At 43.2% G+C, this 15,282-nt stretch overlaps 1 protein-coding gene across 19 annotated transcripts in view; it reads right to left on the bottom strand.

Moving 5' to 3' along the window:
* The window catches only part of KLHL29 (kelch like family member 29), a 917,635-nt gene that overhangs the window by 309,794 nt on the left and 592,559 nt on the right, over window positions 1-15,282 (bottom strand). Inside the window, exon 1 of one of the 19 annotated variants that reach the window (XM_056564321.1) lies at window positions 9,571-9,706. The exons of the other annotated variants lie outside the window; for them this stretch is intronic. The gene's annotated coding sequence lies outside the window, so the exon portion shown is untranslated. Of the gene's footprint in view, window positions 1-9,570; window positions 9,707-15,282 lie in introns of those variants that run through there. 19 annotated transcript variants of the gene reach the window in all.

Here is a 15,282-nt window from a genome sequence, read left to right as displayed (position 1 = left end):
CAATAGCTTCAACATACAATGGTCTTTTCTGGTCCATTGTAACTTGAAACCAAACTCAACATACAATGCTATGGAATCTGCGAAACGTGTCAATGGCTGGAAGAACCAACCAATCAGAATGGGCATTTCACTGGTAAAACACCTGTATTACTGAAGTGTATGCACTGACTGGTGTCTGGTAGCGCCTCCCTACAGTACAGGAAGGTATTACATGTTCTGTACTCTTTTCCTGTGCCAGGGTTAGCTTCTCCTTTGGGCATCAGATGAGGGTGGCTCCATTTTACTTTTTTTTTAGGACATTGCGTGTTCTGTACAGGACCCTGACGAAGCTTCTTTGCTCTACATAGACCAGTGTTTTCCAAAGAGCGTGCCTCCAGGTGTTGCAAAACTACGACTCCCAGCATGCCCGGACAGCCGAAGGCTGTCCGGGCATGCTGGGAGTTGTAGTTTTGCAACAGATGGAGGCACCCTGGTTGGGAAACACTGAAATAGACAATGATTTACAGCTCCCAGCAGATCTTTCTTACTTTTATACGTAAGGATTTGCTTTATCTATAGTTATCTGCTTTTTTAGCTTTAATCCTCACTTTTTCCTATTTCTGGATGAAATTTTGGTGGCTTCAGAACCAATTACCAGGTTTCCATGGAGTTATGGTTTCAACATACAATGGTCGTCCTGGAACCAATTAATATTGTAACTTGAGGGACCACTGGGGACCGCTGTACTTCATATCTTTTTACCTTTCCATCCCATATTGTAATTATGTTAGTATAATATATTAATCATAAAGAATTCATTTCAGTTACTCAATATAGAATCTGCTAAAGCTAAATGTTATATAATTAACAGTAAACATATACAGGTTTTTCTTTATAAACTGTCCACTAGGTGGCTGAATGATACTACTCTATGGGGGATAGGCTATCTGGACATCCCGAATGTCTAACTGCCTGAATTATGTAACTTTTGTGGATAAAGAAATAGTTCATTTAAAAAAGAAATAAAAACAGGAAACAAATCTAAAGTTGGGTCCTCTGAATGTTGAAAAAAGGTGGAGCTTAGCTAAAACAATGGGCCTTAGCTTTTCAGATCTCCCTGAATGTGCCTGTCATGTATATGTTGGCCATTGCAATTTTTTTGAGGCTGAAATACAACCAAATGAGAATGGGAAAACACATATTATATTCTATACTAGGTTGAAGCATCACATCCCTACTTTATCTGCATATTTCTACTTAAAGGGGGACTCCGGTGGCAAACTATTTTTTATATATTTTTTTTAAATCAACTGGTGCCAGAAAGTTACTGTATATATTCGAGTATAAGCCGAGTTTTTCAGCATGATTTTTCATGCTGAAAACGCCCCCCTCGGCTTATACTCGAGTGAACTCTCCGCCTGTCAATCCCTTCTCAGTGGTCTTCAACCTGCCGACCTCCAGATGTTGCAAAACTACAACTCCCACCGGACGGTCCCTGCAGCATAGATGGCCAGGACCAGCTCACCCTAACTTCACGCTGAGGGGAGGTGAGTACAAAACAAAAGGGGGGGGGGGCTGGATGATGACTAAGGCAGCAGTGGTCTTCAATCTGCGGACCTCCAGAGGTTTCAAAACTACAACTCCCAGCATGCCCGGACAGCCGATGGCTGTCCGGGCATGCTGGGAGTTGTAGTTTTTCAACATCTGGAGGTCCGCAGGTTGAAGACCACTGATGAAGGGATTGACAGGCAGTGATGATGACAGGGGTCTGGATGATGACGGGGGTCTGGATGATTACATGGGGGGGATGATGCATTTCCCACCCTAGGCTTATAGTCGAGTCAATAATTTTTCCTGGGTTTCTGGGGTAAAATTAGGGGCCTCGGCTTATATCCGGGTCGGTTTATACTCGAGAATATATGGTAAACAGATTTGTAAATTACTTCTATTAGAAAATCTTAATTCTTCCAGTACTTATTAGCTGCTGAATACTACAGAGGAAATTCTTTTCTTTTTGGAACACAGAGCTCTCTGCTGACATCATGAGAACAGTGCTCTCTGCTGACATCTCTGTCCATTTTAAGAACTGTCCAGAGTAGGAGAAAATCCCCATAGCAAACATATGCTGCTCTGGACAGTTCCTAAAATGAACAGAGATGTCAGCAGAGAGCACTGTGCTTGTGATGTCAGCAGAGAGCTCTGTGTTCCAAAAAGAAAATAATTTCCTCTGTAGTATTCAGCAGCTAAGAAGTACTGGAAGGATTAAGATTTTTTAATAGAAGTAATTTACAAATCTGTTTAACTTTCTGGCACCAGTTGATAAAAGAAAAAGAAAAAAAGTTTTCCACCGGAGTATCCCTTTAAAGGGATACTCTAGATCTGGGTGTGTCAGACCCCAGGGACCCTCAATCCTTTATAGAATACAAGCCCTTATTATGTCCTTTCCCGCTAGCACATGTGCAATGAGGCAGAGTTCTATGAAGTTGAGCATGTGTGCTGTCATACAACTCTAAAGGAGGCCCTACAGGGATGTCAGGGGTTTAGCGGTTGAGGGGGGTCATAGTGGTCATTGTGTTCCTAGCATTTAGAAATTGGGGCAGATTTACTAAGCTTTATAATACACCAGATTTCTGTCTCAATTTGCACAAAAAACTGGTGTATGTGCCATGCACTATATCAATCATTGAAGGGATAATCCAGGAAAAAAAACTTTTTTATATATATCAATTGGCTCCAGAAAGTTAAACAGATTTGTAAATTACTTCTATTAAATTTTTTTAATCCTTTCAGTACTTATGAGCTTCTGAAGTTAAGGTTGTTCTTTTCTGTCTCTCTGATGACACGTGTATCGGGAACCGCCCAGTTTAGAAGAGGTTTGCTATGGGGATTTGCTTCTAAACTGGGCGTTTCCTGAGACACGTGTCATCAGGGAGCACTTAGACAGAAAAGAACAACATTAAGTTCAGAAGCTCATAAGTACTGAAAGGATTAAGATTTTTTAATAGAAGTAATTTATAAATCTGTTTAACTTTCTGGAGCCAGTTGATATATATATATATATATATATATATATATCAAAAGTTTTTTTTCCTGGATAACCCCTTTAATCTAAACCTCTGCTCATTCTGAGCTAAGGAGTCCAGTGGGTGGTCCTACTGGGTAATTGTCAGCTATCACTATAAGCACAGTCAAAGAGAAAGGCTGTCAATCACAGAGTAGGACTTCCCACTTGACTCCTCAGCTCAGAATGAAGAGGTTTAAATCAATAAATTGAATCTTTCCCACAAAACAATATATAAACATATTAGGGGAGATTTATCAAAACCTGTGCAGAGTCAAAGTTGTCCAGTTGCCCATAGCAACCAATCAGCTCTCTTCTCTCATTTTTCACAGGCCTTGTTAAGAAGGTAAGAACCAATCTGATTGGTTGCTATGGGCAACTGGACAACTTTGACTCTGCACAGGTTTTGATAAATCTCCCCCACTCAGCTCTTCTTGCGTTATATATAACATTCTGACCACAAATCAAACTTTCTTATGTCAACTGGCTCCAGAAAGTTAAACAGATTTGTAAATTACTTCTATTAAAAAATCTTAATCCTTTCAATAATTATCAGCTGCTGAAGTTGAGTTGTTGTTTTCTGTCTGGAAACAGTGCTCTCTGCTGACATCTCTGCTTGTCTCGGGAACTGCACAGAGTAGAAGAGGTTTGCTATGGGGATTTGCTTCTAAAGTGGGCGGTTCCCGAGACACGTGTCATCAGAGAGCACTTGGACAGAAAAGAATCACTCAACTTCAGCAGCTAATAAGTACTGAAAGGATTACGTTTTTTTTTAACAGAAGTGATTTACAAATCTGTTTAACTTTCTGGAGCCAGTTGATATATATATATATATATATATATATAAATTAAAAAAAAAATTTCCTGGATAACCCCTTTAAGCTAAGCATTGACAGTACCACCATTGTTTTTATGACAAGAATACCCCTTTATTAGTGTCTATTCGAGGAAAGCTGAGTGACAGCCCTAATTAGGAATACTTTGCTCTTCACCCAGTTCTTCTAGGGACGGATTTAAAAAATGACTTGTTTAGAGAGAATTTTTCACAGAATTAATTTATGTAAAAAAAAAGAAAAGAACAAAATCCAAACATTAAAAATAAATGATGACAGAATTATTGCAACGAAATAATAAGAAGGTGAAACAAAACAATACATAATATTGTGCCGAACAATTCTTTCCTAACTGCATTAAAAAACAAAAAGGAAAACTGTCACATACTGAATGTTCTTCTATTCCCCTTCAACTCTGCCAAAAGCGGCAAATGCCCTGCTCTTATCTCAGCGGGACGGTGACCTTGACATGTGCCATCAAGTTGGCAGGCTGGAATTACGGATAATTTAAGTCACAACTGTCTTTGCATTACAAGAAGCTCGATTTCCCTGGAACTATTTTAATCAGGCGTAGTTACACATTTACATAAGCTCCATCATGTATTGTGTGGAAATATCACCTAGTAACATACAGTACCCATCAGTCCTGTCAAAAAATGACGAAATCTCCTGGATGCCCCTGCTAGTGCCTTTTCATGCCACCCCAACCCCTTTTCATTTAGGCGTGGGGGGGTGGGGGTGGCAGCATTACCTTCCCTCTATATACCCCTTGCTTGTGGTGGAGAAGAGGGGCTCCCACAGGTTCAAATACAGTGGTTCCTCAAGTTACAATATTAATTGGTTCTGGGACGACCATTGTATGTTGAAACCATTGTATGTTGAGACCATAACTCTATGGAAACCTGGTAATTGGTTCTGAAGCCACCAAAATGTCATCCAAAAATACGAAAAAGTGAGGATTAAATAAATAGATAACTAATAAATAAATAGGATAAAATAAATAGATAACTAATATAGTTACATAGTAGTTACATAGTTACATAGTTAGTACGGTCGAAAAAAGACATATGTCCATCAAGTTCAACCAGGGAATTAAGGGGTAGGGGTGTGGCGCGATATTGGGGAAGGGATGAGATTTTATATTTCTTCATAAGCATTAATCTTATTTTGTTCCAGGAATGTATCTAATCCTGTTTTAAAGCTGTTAATTGTTCCTGCTGTGACCAGTTCCTGAGGTAGACTGTTCCATAAGTTCACAGTTCTCATGGTAAAGAAGGCGTGTCGCCCCTTGAGACTAAACTTTTTCTTCTCCAGACGGAGGGAGTGCCCCCTTGTCCCCAAGTCCTTACATATAAAAGTAAGAAAGATCTGCTGGGAGCTGTAATCACTGTCTATGTCAGTATTTCCCAAGCAGGGAGCCTCCAGCTGTTGCAAAACTACAACTCCCAGCATGCCCGGACAGCCTTTGGCTGTCCGGGCATGCTGTGAGTTGTAGTTTTGCAACAGCTGGGGGCACCTTGCTTGGGAAACACTGGTCTATGTAGAGGAAAGGAGCTTCTTCGGGGTCCTGTACAGCACACAGTGTCCTAAAAAAGTAACATGGAGTCGCCCTCACCTGGTGTCCAAAGGAGCAGGTAACCCTGGCACAGGTAAAGTGTACAGAACATGTAATACCTCCCTGTACTGTAGGGGGCGCTACCAGACACCAGTCAGTGCTTGTTCTTCAGTAATACAGGGGTTTTACCAGTGAATGTCCATTCTGATTGGTCAGTTCTTCCAGCCATTGACACATTTCACAGATCTGGACTGTCTGTACATTGTATGTTGAGTCTGGTTTCAAGTTACAATGGTCCAGAAAAGACCATTGTATGTTGAAACTATTGTATGTTGAGGCCATTGTAAGTTGAGGGATCACTGTAGCTTGTAAGAAACAAGGACAGGGCTATTGGGCTAGGAGACTTCTCAGGGGTCTCATCCCGACTTGTTCTGCATGGACTGCCTCTGTATTTGGGAATAGGACGTGACCTGTGAATTTTTAGCTGATCAATTCACTCCCGTACAATATCCCTCTTTTTTGGAGCATCATATGACTCTTTCAATTAGTTTTTTTTAAGTCAAAGCCAGTGTAAAATGTGGAATATAAAGGAAGGACTTATACTTATCCCTAAATGTAAGTACAGAAGTGGGAGAGGCTCACTGTCTGATGGACAGCTACGAAATAAGCTACCTGTCACCCAAAACCTAGGTGACTACAAAAGGCAAATATACAGCAAATACTGGCGTTCAAGAATCCTATAGATGGATTGTATATGGAGACTTATTTAAAAAAAAGTTCTCCCGTGGAAAACTTTTTTTTTTTAAATCAACTGGTGCCAGAAAGTTAAACAGAAGTTAAAATCTTAATCCTTCCAGTACTTATTAGGGGCTGTATACTAAAGAGAAATCCAAAAAGAAATGCATTTCCTGTGATGTCCTGAGCACAGTGCTCTCTGCTGACCTCTGCTGTCCATTTTAGGAACTGGAGAAATTCCCCATAGCAAACATATGCTGCTCTGGACAGTTCCTTAAATGGACAGCAGAGGTCAGCAGAGAGCACTGTGCTCAGGACAGCAGAGGAAATGCATTTCTTTTTTGGATTTCTCTTTGGTATACAGCCCCTAAAATGTACTGGAAGGATTAAGATTTTTTAATAGAAGTGATTTACAAATCTGTTTAAGTTTCTGGCAGCAGTTGATTTAAAAAAAAAAAAAAAAGTTTTCCACGGGAGTACCCCTTTAAATATCCATAGGATCCTGAGTGCCAAAAATTGCTGTATATTATACTTATTCCTGCTGGATCCAATTCTGGCTTTGGAACAAATAGCTGCATCAAAAACTTCATCTCCAAAAAAAGGGAAATAAATGGCCGTTTCTCAGTCATTTTTGCATCACATGAAAAACCCTAGTAGCAATAAAATCTGTTAAACAGGGACAAAATAAAATCTGTCCTGATAAAACCCTTTAACAGGGTTTCTCAACCAGTGTGCCGCCAGCTGTTGCATAACCACTACTTCCAGCATCTCGCAACACTGGGGCACACTGGTTGGAAAACACTGTTTAAGGGTAGGGTCACACGTGCCGTATTTTGCTGTGTTTTTTTTGCAGCGTATTTTGCTTCCCATTGACTTAATTAAGTAGGAAAATATGTACCAGCAAATACGCAGCAAAATATGGCACCTGACCTTAAAGGAAAATAGTTACGCCTGGTTTCATGGAATTAGAGGACTAGTAGAATCGCCTAAAATTTAATTTACGCTTGTGTATGTGTATTCTGACACCATTCTGTATGTGTATCTTTATATCTGTATGTGTATTCTGACACCATTCTGTATGTGTATCTTTATATATGTATGTGTATCTTTATATATGTATGTGTATCTTTATATCTGTATGTGTATCTTTATATCTGTATGTGTATCTTTATATCTGTATGTGTATTCTGACACCATTCTGTATGTGTATCTTTATATCTGTATGTGTATTCTGACACCATTCTGTATGTGTATCTTTATATATGTATGTGTATCTTTATATATGTATGTGTATCTTTATATATGTATGTGTATCTTTATATCTGTATGTGTATCTTTATATCTGTATGTGTATCTTTATATCTGTATGTGTATTCTGACACCATTTTGTATGTGTATTCTGACACCATTCTGTATGTGTATCTTTATATCTGTATGTGTATTCTGACACCATTCTGTATGTGTATTCTGACACCATTTTGTATGTGTATTCTGACACCATTCTGTATGTGTATCTTTATATCTGTATGTGTATCTTTACACCTACTGCCCAAAAAGCATGTGACACTTTTCAGATAGGGTGTTAACTAATCTTAAAGGAAAACTGTCAGCCTGTTCACCCACATTAAACTCGATACACTGGATTATAGTGTGGGTGAACAGGGGTCCAACGGGGGGTCACTTACTTAAATATGTCCAGTAGGTCCTGAGATTTGTCCCCCAGAAGAATCTGGGTAATTCAGTGACTCACGCAAAGAGGGCGGGGCTTCGCTGCCTCAATTTACATATTCATTGTCTGTGACGCCCCCTGTGAAGCCCCCTGCGCGCGATTCACTGAATTCAGGAGAGGATATTCTGGGGGACATATCTCAGGACCTACTGGACATATTTAAAGGAGTAGTCCAGTGGTGACCCAGTGGTGAGCAACTTATCCCCTATCCTAAGGATAGAGGATAAGTTTGAGATCGCGGGGGGTCCGACCGCTGGAGCCCCCTGCGATCTTCTGTACGGAGCCCCGACAACCCGCGGGAAGGGGGCGTGTCGACCTCCGCATGAAGCGGCGGCCGGCACACCCCCTCAATACAACTCTATGGCAGAGCCGAAGCGCTGCCTTCGGCAATCTCCGGCTCTGCCATAGAGATGTATTGAGGGGGCATGTCGGCCACCGCTTCGTGCGGAGGTCGACATGCCCCCTTCCCGCGGGTTGTCGGGGCTCCGTACAGGAGATCGCAGGGGGCCCCAGCGGTCGGACCCCCCGCGATCTCAAACTTATCCCCTATCCTTAGGATAGGGGATAAGTTTTTCACCACTGGACTACCCCTTTAAGTAAGTGACCCCTCGGTGGACTCCTGTTCACTCCTGTTCCACTAAAAATGTCACATGCTTTTTGGGCAGTAGGTGTAAAGATACACATACAGATATAAAGATACACATACAGAATGTTGTCAGAATACACATACACACACGTAAATTTAATTTTAGGCAATACTACTAGTTGTTTAATTCCATGAAACCAGGCGTAATGTTTTACATTTAACATTACATTAGTACCCAAATTTCTCTTTCTTATGCATGTTGGGAGCAGTAAACACGCCGGCTGGGGCTGAGAGCAGGAGGATATATTAGATCAGTCAGAGATTAATAACTGTACCCGTTCTCATTATCTGAACAGCTGAGGCCCCAACGTCACACTGAGAGATAACTGTTCCTCCACACTTCTACACTGACAACAATAGGAAAGCAATGTAACCAAGCAATTCATTACAAGGCCTGATCCGTACATACAAGGAGAGCTCTATTAGTTATTCATTTGCTCTAGTATGTTATGACAAATCCGTGGGGACGCTGTACTAAACCCTCAACAGGTTTATTCTGGGAGTCGACAGGATAGTGTTGATTCTGTTATATAACCGTGTATCTGTGTAATGAATGTATTATACTGCTTTAGAACGGAACACGGGAGACCTTCACTGGGCTACCATTCTGGGAAGAGTATCATTAAAGGGAACCATTTTTGCCCCCAGTTACCGTATATACTCGAGTATAAGCCGACCCGAATATAAGCCGAGGCCCCTAATTTCACCCCAAAAACCCAGGAAAAGTTATTGACTCGACTATAAGCCTAGGGTGGGAAATACATCATCCCCCCCATGTAATCATCCAGACCCCCGTCATCATCCAGACCCCCGTCATTAACACCGCCATCATCATCACCTGTCATCATCCAGACCCCCGTCATCATCACCCTGTCATCATCCCCCTCATCATCATCCCCCCCCCTTCATCATCACCGCCTGTCAATCGTGGTCTTCAACCTGTGGACCTCCAGATGTTGCAAAACTTCAACTCCCAGCATGCCCGGACAGCCATTCGTCATCATCCAGACCCCCCTTTAGTATTCTACTCACCTCCCCTTGGTGGGAAGGAAGGGCGAGCTGCTCCGGGCCATCTATGCTGCAGGGACCGTCCGGTGGGGAGGGTTAGTCGTTCCGGGCTGTCCATCTTCACTGGGAGGCCCTCTTCTCCGCTCCAGGCCGGCCCCGGACTAGTGACGTTGCCTTGACGACGACGCACAGGGACGTTCATGCGCAGGGACATCACGGACGTCTGCTGCGCAGTAGAAAACTAAAGGGGGGTCTGGATGATGACGAAGGCCCGGGCAGTGGTCTTCAATCTGCGGACCTCCAGATGTTTAAAAACTACAACTCCCAGCATACCCGGACAGCCGATGGCTGTCCGGGCATGCTGGGAGTTGTAGTTTTGAAACATCTGGAGGTCCGCAGGTTGTAGACCACTGATAAGGGATTGACAGGTGGAGAGTTCACTCGAGTATAAGCCGAGGGGGGCGTTTCCAGCACGAAAAATGGTGCTGAAAAACTCGGCTTATACTCGAGTATATACGGTACATATGAACAGGGGTGTGCCTGGGTGATATCTATGTATCTATAAGCAGATGCCTCATTAAATCCCAGAGGAGGCATTGTGGCCACTTCCAATCACACCATGGCAACAAAGACCTCCCTCCCAGACATTTTTGATTGACATCCCTAAGTGCAGAGATTGTCACCCGAAATGTCTTGTCAATCCTGGCTGGGAATAAGGACGGCACGACCATGGTGAATGGAAGCGGCCACATTACCTCCTCTATGACTAGATAACACCAGTTATCATAAAGTGGAAATGTTGTTTTTTGTAAAAATTGTGGGGAACTGGCTAGTACAAGGAAATATTAAGGGGAGCGGTCAGGTTCCCTTTAAAGATTCATTTTTACTAAGGGGTGTACACAGTAAAAAGTTTTTATTTGATCCTTTTTAAGCATGGGTGTACATGTAGGAGAAGCCTCTTAAATATGGTTTTAAAGAAGACCAGTCATCTCCCCTGACATATTTTATTAAATATATGCATTTGCAACAAAATTACAATTCTGGAAAATTTTTAGATCTGTGCCGATCCTCCTGGATCAACAAATAGGGAAACTGAAGGTAATGATTTTACTTTTGCTGATCCTAAAAACAATAATCTAATCGTTGGCAACAGGGGTCAAGTCCTGGGGGGAAAAAAGTGAGGGAACTCATCCAAGAGTTCCACTCAAGGGCTGGTCCTTCTAATGGGAACAGTGTTCCTGCTGTGGAAAAAGTACAGGAACCCCGTTCCCATGCGTTCCTGCAGGACTTGAGCCCTGGTTAGCGATTTTAGCTAATGATTGCCCCCCCCCCCCAGCCCCTTCCATTTGCAACTTTTGGGGGATCACCAGGTTATGAATTTTGAGGCGAGAATCCTAATAAAGGGTCGGGGACATTTGAGAATTAAGCAGTGGAAAAAGTTTTTAGCCCTACTGTTCTTCACCCTTCCCCAAATCTCTTTGATTTAGTCTTCCCTTCAATCTCAACAAATCACACAAGTCTGAACGCACTAATGAAAAAAGTGCCAGATCCAGATATCGATAATAAAGCATGGAGGACATTAAGGGTCACATCCTCGTAAAACTTTATAAACAACAACAGAGAGAGACGGACAGAAAGTGACCAATAAAATTTATTTATACTTTTGTTCTCAGCGTCAAAACTCTTTTTATTAGAAGTTCATTGGAGTAAAGCGTGAGGCTGTGCCGGCTCCTCTCTGGTTTTTCAATTACCCCGCGGTGTTTATGATTGACACGTTAATGTGGTAATATAGCGTAAGTGTAGAGTTGTCAACCGGCTATCTTTTGTTTTTTAACAGCCATGAAATCCTGAATGGTATTTAGGCTGTAAATTCTAATTCACTCAGCAAAACCCGCTCTTTGATCAGCTGAATATGTGTTTTTAACCATCCATAACAGCTCTGCAAGGTCTATCGTATTTAACGTCACATAGATATATAACATATAACCCATAACCGGGAGTAAAACAAAGTCTACTAAACAAGTGTGAAATTAAAGTTAACCTTCAGACCACTTTGCTTTTAGATGTGAATTTATAAGGTACAGGTGCTGGCACTGGTGAAATTCTGTATATACCGTTCAAAGGGTCACTCGGATGGGGCACCAATATGGCAGCGACTCCTGCAAATTGTAATCTTCACCCGGTGCACGACCCGCGTAGAGAAACGGCAATCTCAACAAACCAGAAGGAAGAAAACACAGGGGCACTCGCGGTACTTCGTTCAATGCAGACTTCTTTATTCAGGTGGTGGCTGAACACATGTTCTGGCGCCACCTGAATAAAGAAGTCTGCATTGAACAAAGTACCGTGAGTGCCCCCATGTTTTCTTCCTTCTACTTTGCTTTTAGAGCCTCCAGCAACTTTAAAGGGGTACTCCGCCCCTAGACATCTTATCCCCTATCCAAAGGATAGGGGATAAGATGTCAGATCGCCGCGGTCCCGCTGCTGGGGACCCCCGGGATCCCCGCTGCGGCACCACGCTATCATTACAGCACAGAGCGAGTTCGCTCTGTGCGTAGTGACGGGCGATACGGGGGACGGAGCAGCGTGACATCATGGCGCCACCCCTCGTGACATCACGGCCCGTCCCCTTAATGCAAGTCTATGGGAGGGTGCGTGATGACCGCCACACCCCCTCCCATAGACTTGTATTGAAAGGGGTGGGCCGTGACATCCCGAGGGGCGGAGCCGTGACGTAACGATGCTCCAGCCCCTGTACCGCCCATCATTACGTGCAGAGCGAACTCGCTCTGTGCTGTAATGATAGCGCGGTGCCGCAGCGGGGGTCCCAGGGGTCCCCAGCAGCGGGACCACGGCGATCTGACATCTTATCCCCTATCCTTTGGATAGGGGATAAGATTTCTAGGGGCGGAATACCCCTTTAAAGGGGTTATCCAGGAAAAAACTTTTTTTATATATATCAACTGGCTCCAGAAAGTTAAACAGATTTGTAAATTACTTCTATTTAAAAATCGTAATCCTTTCAGTACTTATGAGCTGCTGAAGTTGAGTTATTATTTTCTGTCTAAATGCTCTCTGATGACACGTGTCTCTGGAACTGCCCAGTTTAGAAGCAAATCCCCATAGCAAACCTCTACTCTGTGCAGTCCCCTAGACAAGCAGAGATGTCAGTAGAGAGCACTGTTGCCAGACAGAAACAAACAACTCAACTTCAGCAGCTGATAATTATTGGAAGGATTAAGATTTTTTAATAGAAGTAATGTACAAATCTGTTTAACTTTCTGGAGCCAGTTGATATATAAAAAAAAAGTTTTTTCCTGGAATACTCCTTTAACCTTGGCAATATCTAGCAACAATCTGACTGTGTGATTGAATTTGCAAAAAAAACGTGGTCATGGATGACCACTAATAACCCAGTGTCAGCAAATTCATGCCGGGATTTTCTGACAAGTCCAGTCCACAGTTTGTGTGCTTTCACCTTTAGACATTCTCTGCAGGAAGGACTACAATTCAAAGGGATCTTTTCATCTTTGGAAGTTTTACTCTATTGATAGGATAGGGGATAAATATCTGATCACGGAGGGTCCGACCGCTGGGGCCCTCCACGATTTAAAAATTGGGTCTCTGAGTATTCCATTAGAATGGAACAGTGGGTTCAACCACCACTTCATCCATTCTCTATTGGAGGGTCTTTATTGGAGAGTGCTAGGGTCAACACGTTTTGGTGCACACTTCCACCTTCCTCAGGTTAATATAAAAACACCTCCTTATGTGAGAAGCATGGCTTATGTCCCTGGGGGAAGAAGGAGTGTTCAGAACCTGACATGAACGGGCCAGGAGAGAGGAGTGCAGCAGTGTGCTCCTCTCCCTGCTTTGTGTCTATTAGACCTGGACGGCCCCATAAGCTTGCACTGCAAGTCAGTCCAGGTCTTGTTACACAGACACAGAGAGAACACGCTTAGCTCAGACTTCTCTCAACCCGTTCTTGTGATTGGTCAGGGTCTTAACAGACGGACTTTGCCTGATAAAATCTTTTGATATGTCCCTATGATATATCAAAGGTTTTACTAAATGACAGGTAGCATTATAGCCTCTAGGCATGTGGTCTTCAAACTGTGGACCTTCAGATGTTTCAAAACTACAACTCCCGGCATGCCCCGACAGCCAACGGCTAGGAGTTGTAGTTCTGTAACATCAGGAGGTCCAGAGTTTTGAGACCACTGTTCTAGATGTTAGGAAGTATATTTCTATTCCCAGAAAGCAAACCAAAAACTTTGGTAAAGAACTTATTTTTAAAAGCCAAAAACCTAAAATTAATCAAATAAATATACTCGAGTATAAGCCGAGTTTTTCGTGCTGAAAACGCCCCCCTCGGCTTATACTCGAGTGAACTCTGCGTCTGTCAATCCCTTCTCAGTGGTCTTCAACCTGCAGACCTCCAGATGTTGCAAAACTACAACTCCCAGCATGTCCGGACAGCCATCGGCAAGTTGAAGACCACTGCGGCCTCCGTCATAATCCAGCCCCCCCCCCTTTTTGTTTTGTTTTGGAAGGGTGAGCTGGTCCGGGCCATCTATGCTGCAGGGACCATCCGATGGGGAGGGTTAGTCGTTGTGCGCTGTTCATTTTCACCGGGGGGGCCCTCTTCTCCACGCTTCGGGCACGGCCCTGGACTAGTGATGCTGCCTTGACGACGACGCACAGGTAAATTCATGCGCAACGTCCCTGTGCGTCGTCGTCAAGGCAACGTCACTAGTCCGGGCCCGAAGCGCAGAGAAGAGGGCCCCCCAGGTGAAAATGGAAAGCCCGCAACGACTAACCCTCCCCACCGGACGGTCCCTGCAGCATAAATGGCCCGGACTAGCCCATCCTAACTTCCCGCCGAGGGGAGGTGAGTGCAAAACAAAAGGGGGGGGTCTGGATGATGACGAAGGCTGCAGTGGTCTACGACCTGCAGACCTCCAGAGGTTTCAAAACTACAATTCCCAGCATGCCCGGACAGCCTATGGCTGTCCGGGCATTCTGGGAGTTGTAGTTTTGCAACATCTGGAGGTCCGCAGGTTGAAGACCACTGATGAAGGGTTTGACAGGTGGTGATGATGAAGGGCGGGGAGAGGGATGAGAGGGATGATTACATGGGGGGATGATGTATTTCCCACCCTAGGCTTATAGTCGAGTCAATAACTTTTTTTTTTTTTTTTTTTTTTTTTTTTTTTTTTTTTTTTTTTTTTTTTTTTTATTATTTTTTTTTTTTCTGGGTCTTTGGGGTGAAATTAGGGGCCTCGGCTTATATTCTGGTCGGCTTATACTCGAGTATATACGGTACTCTACCCCAATAACATACGGGAAACGCACAGTGCCCACCATCTCCCCTTGCTGATTTCCTCTATCGAGGCTTGATCTCAGAGCTCCAGACACATTGGAACAAGACTTGCCGCTCAAAGGCCAAGGGTTTAATCCCAAGACAGCTGGATCACGACTTGTACTGCCAAGTGTTTCTGTTCCTGTAACACATTCTGCTTCTGACACCTGGCAGATAAATAAATAAATGTGTGTATAAGTCATTGTTACAGTAAACACATTACTGCGCCGTTACATAGGAAACCATTACCTGACAGACAGCCCCTTCTCATTCCCAACCTTTCAGTGATGCAAGAACCACAAATAAGTCTTGACAGAATCCTAGAGAGTGACAGCATCTTGACCCACAGGGTTTCAGAATCCATGTAACAGACT

Source organism: Hyla sarda, chromosome 3 (genome assembly GCF_029499605.1).
Source record: "Hyla sarda isolate aHylSar1 chromosome 3, aHylSar1.hap1, whole genome shotgun sequence".
Lineage (NCBI taxonomy): Eukaryota > Metazoa > Chordata > Amphibia > Anura > Hylidae > Hyla > Hyla sarda.
The sequence above is the reverse complement of the archived record's forward strand: the minus strand, read 5'-3'. Positions and strand labels throughout refer to the sequence as shown.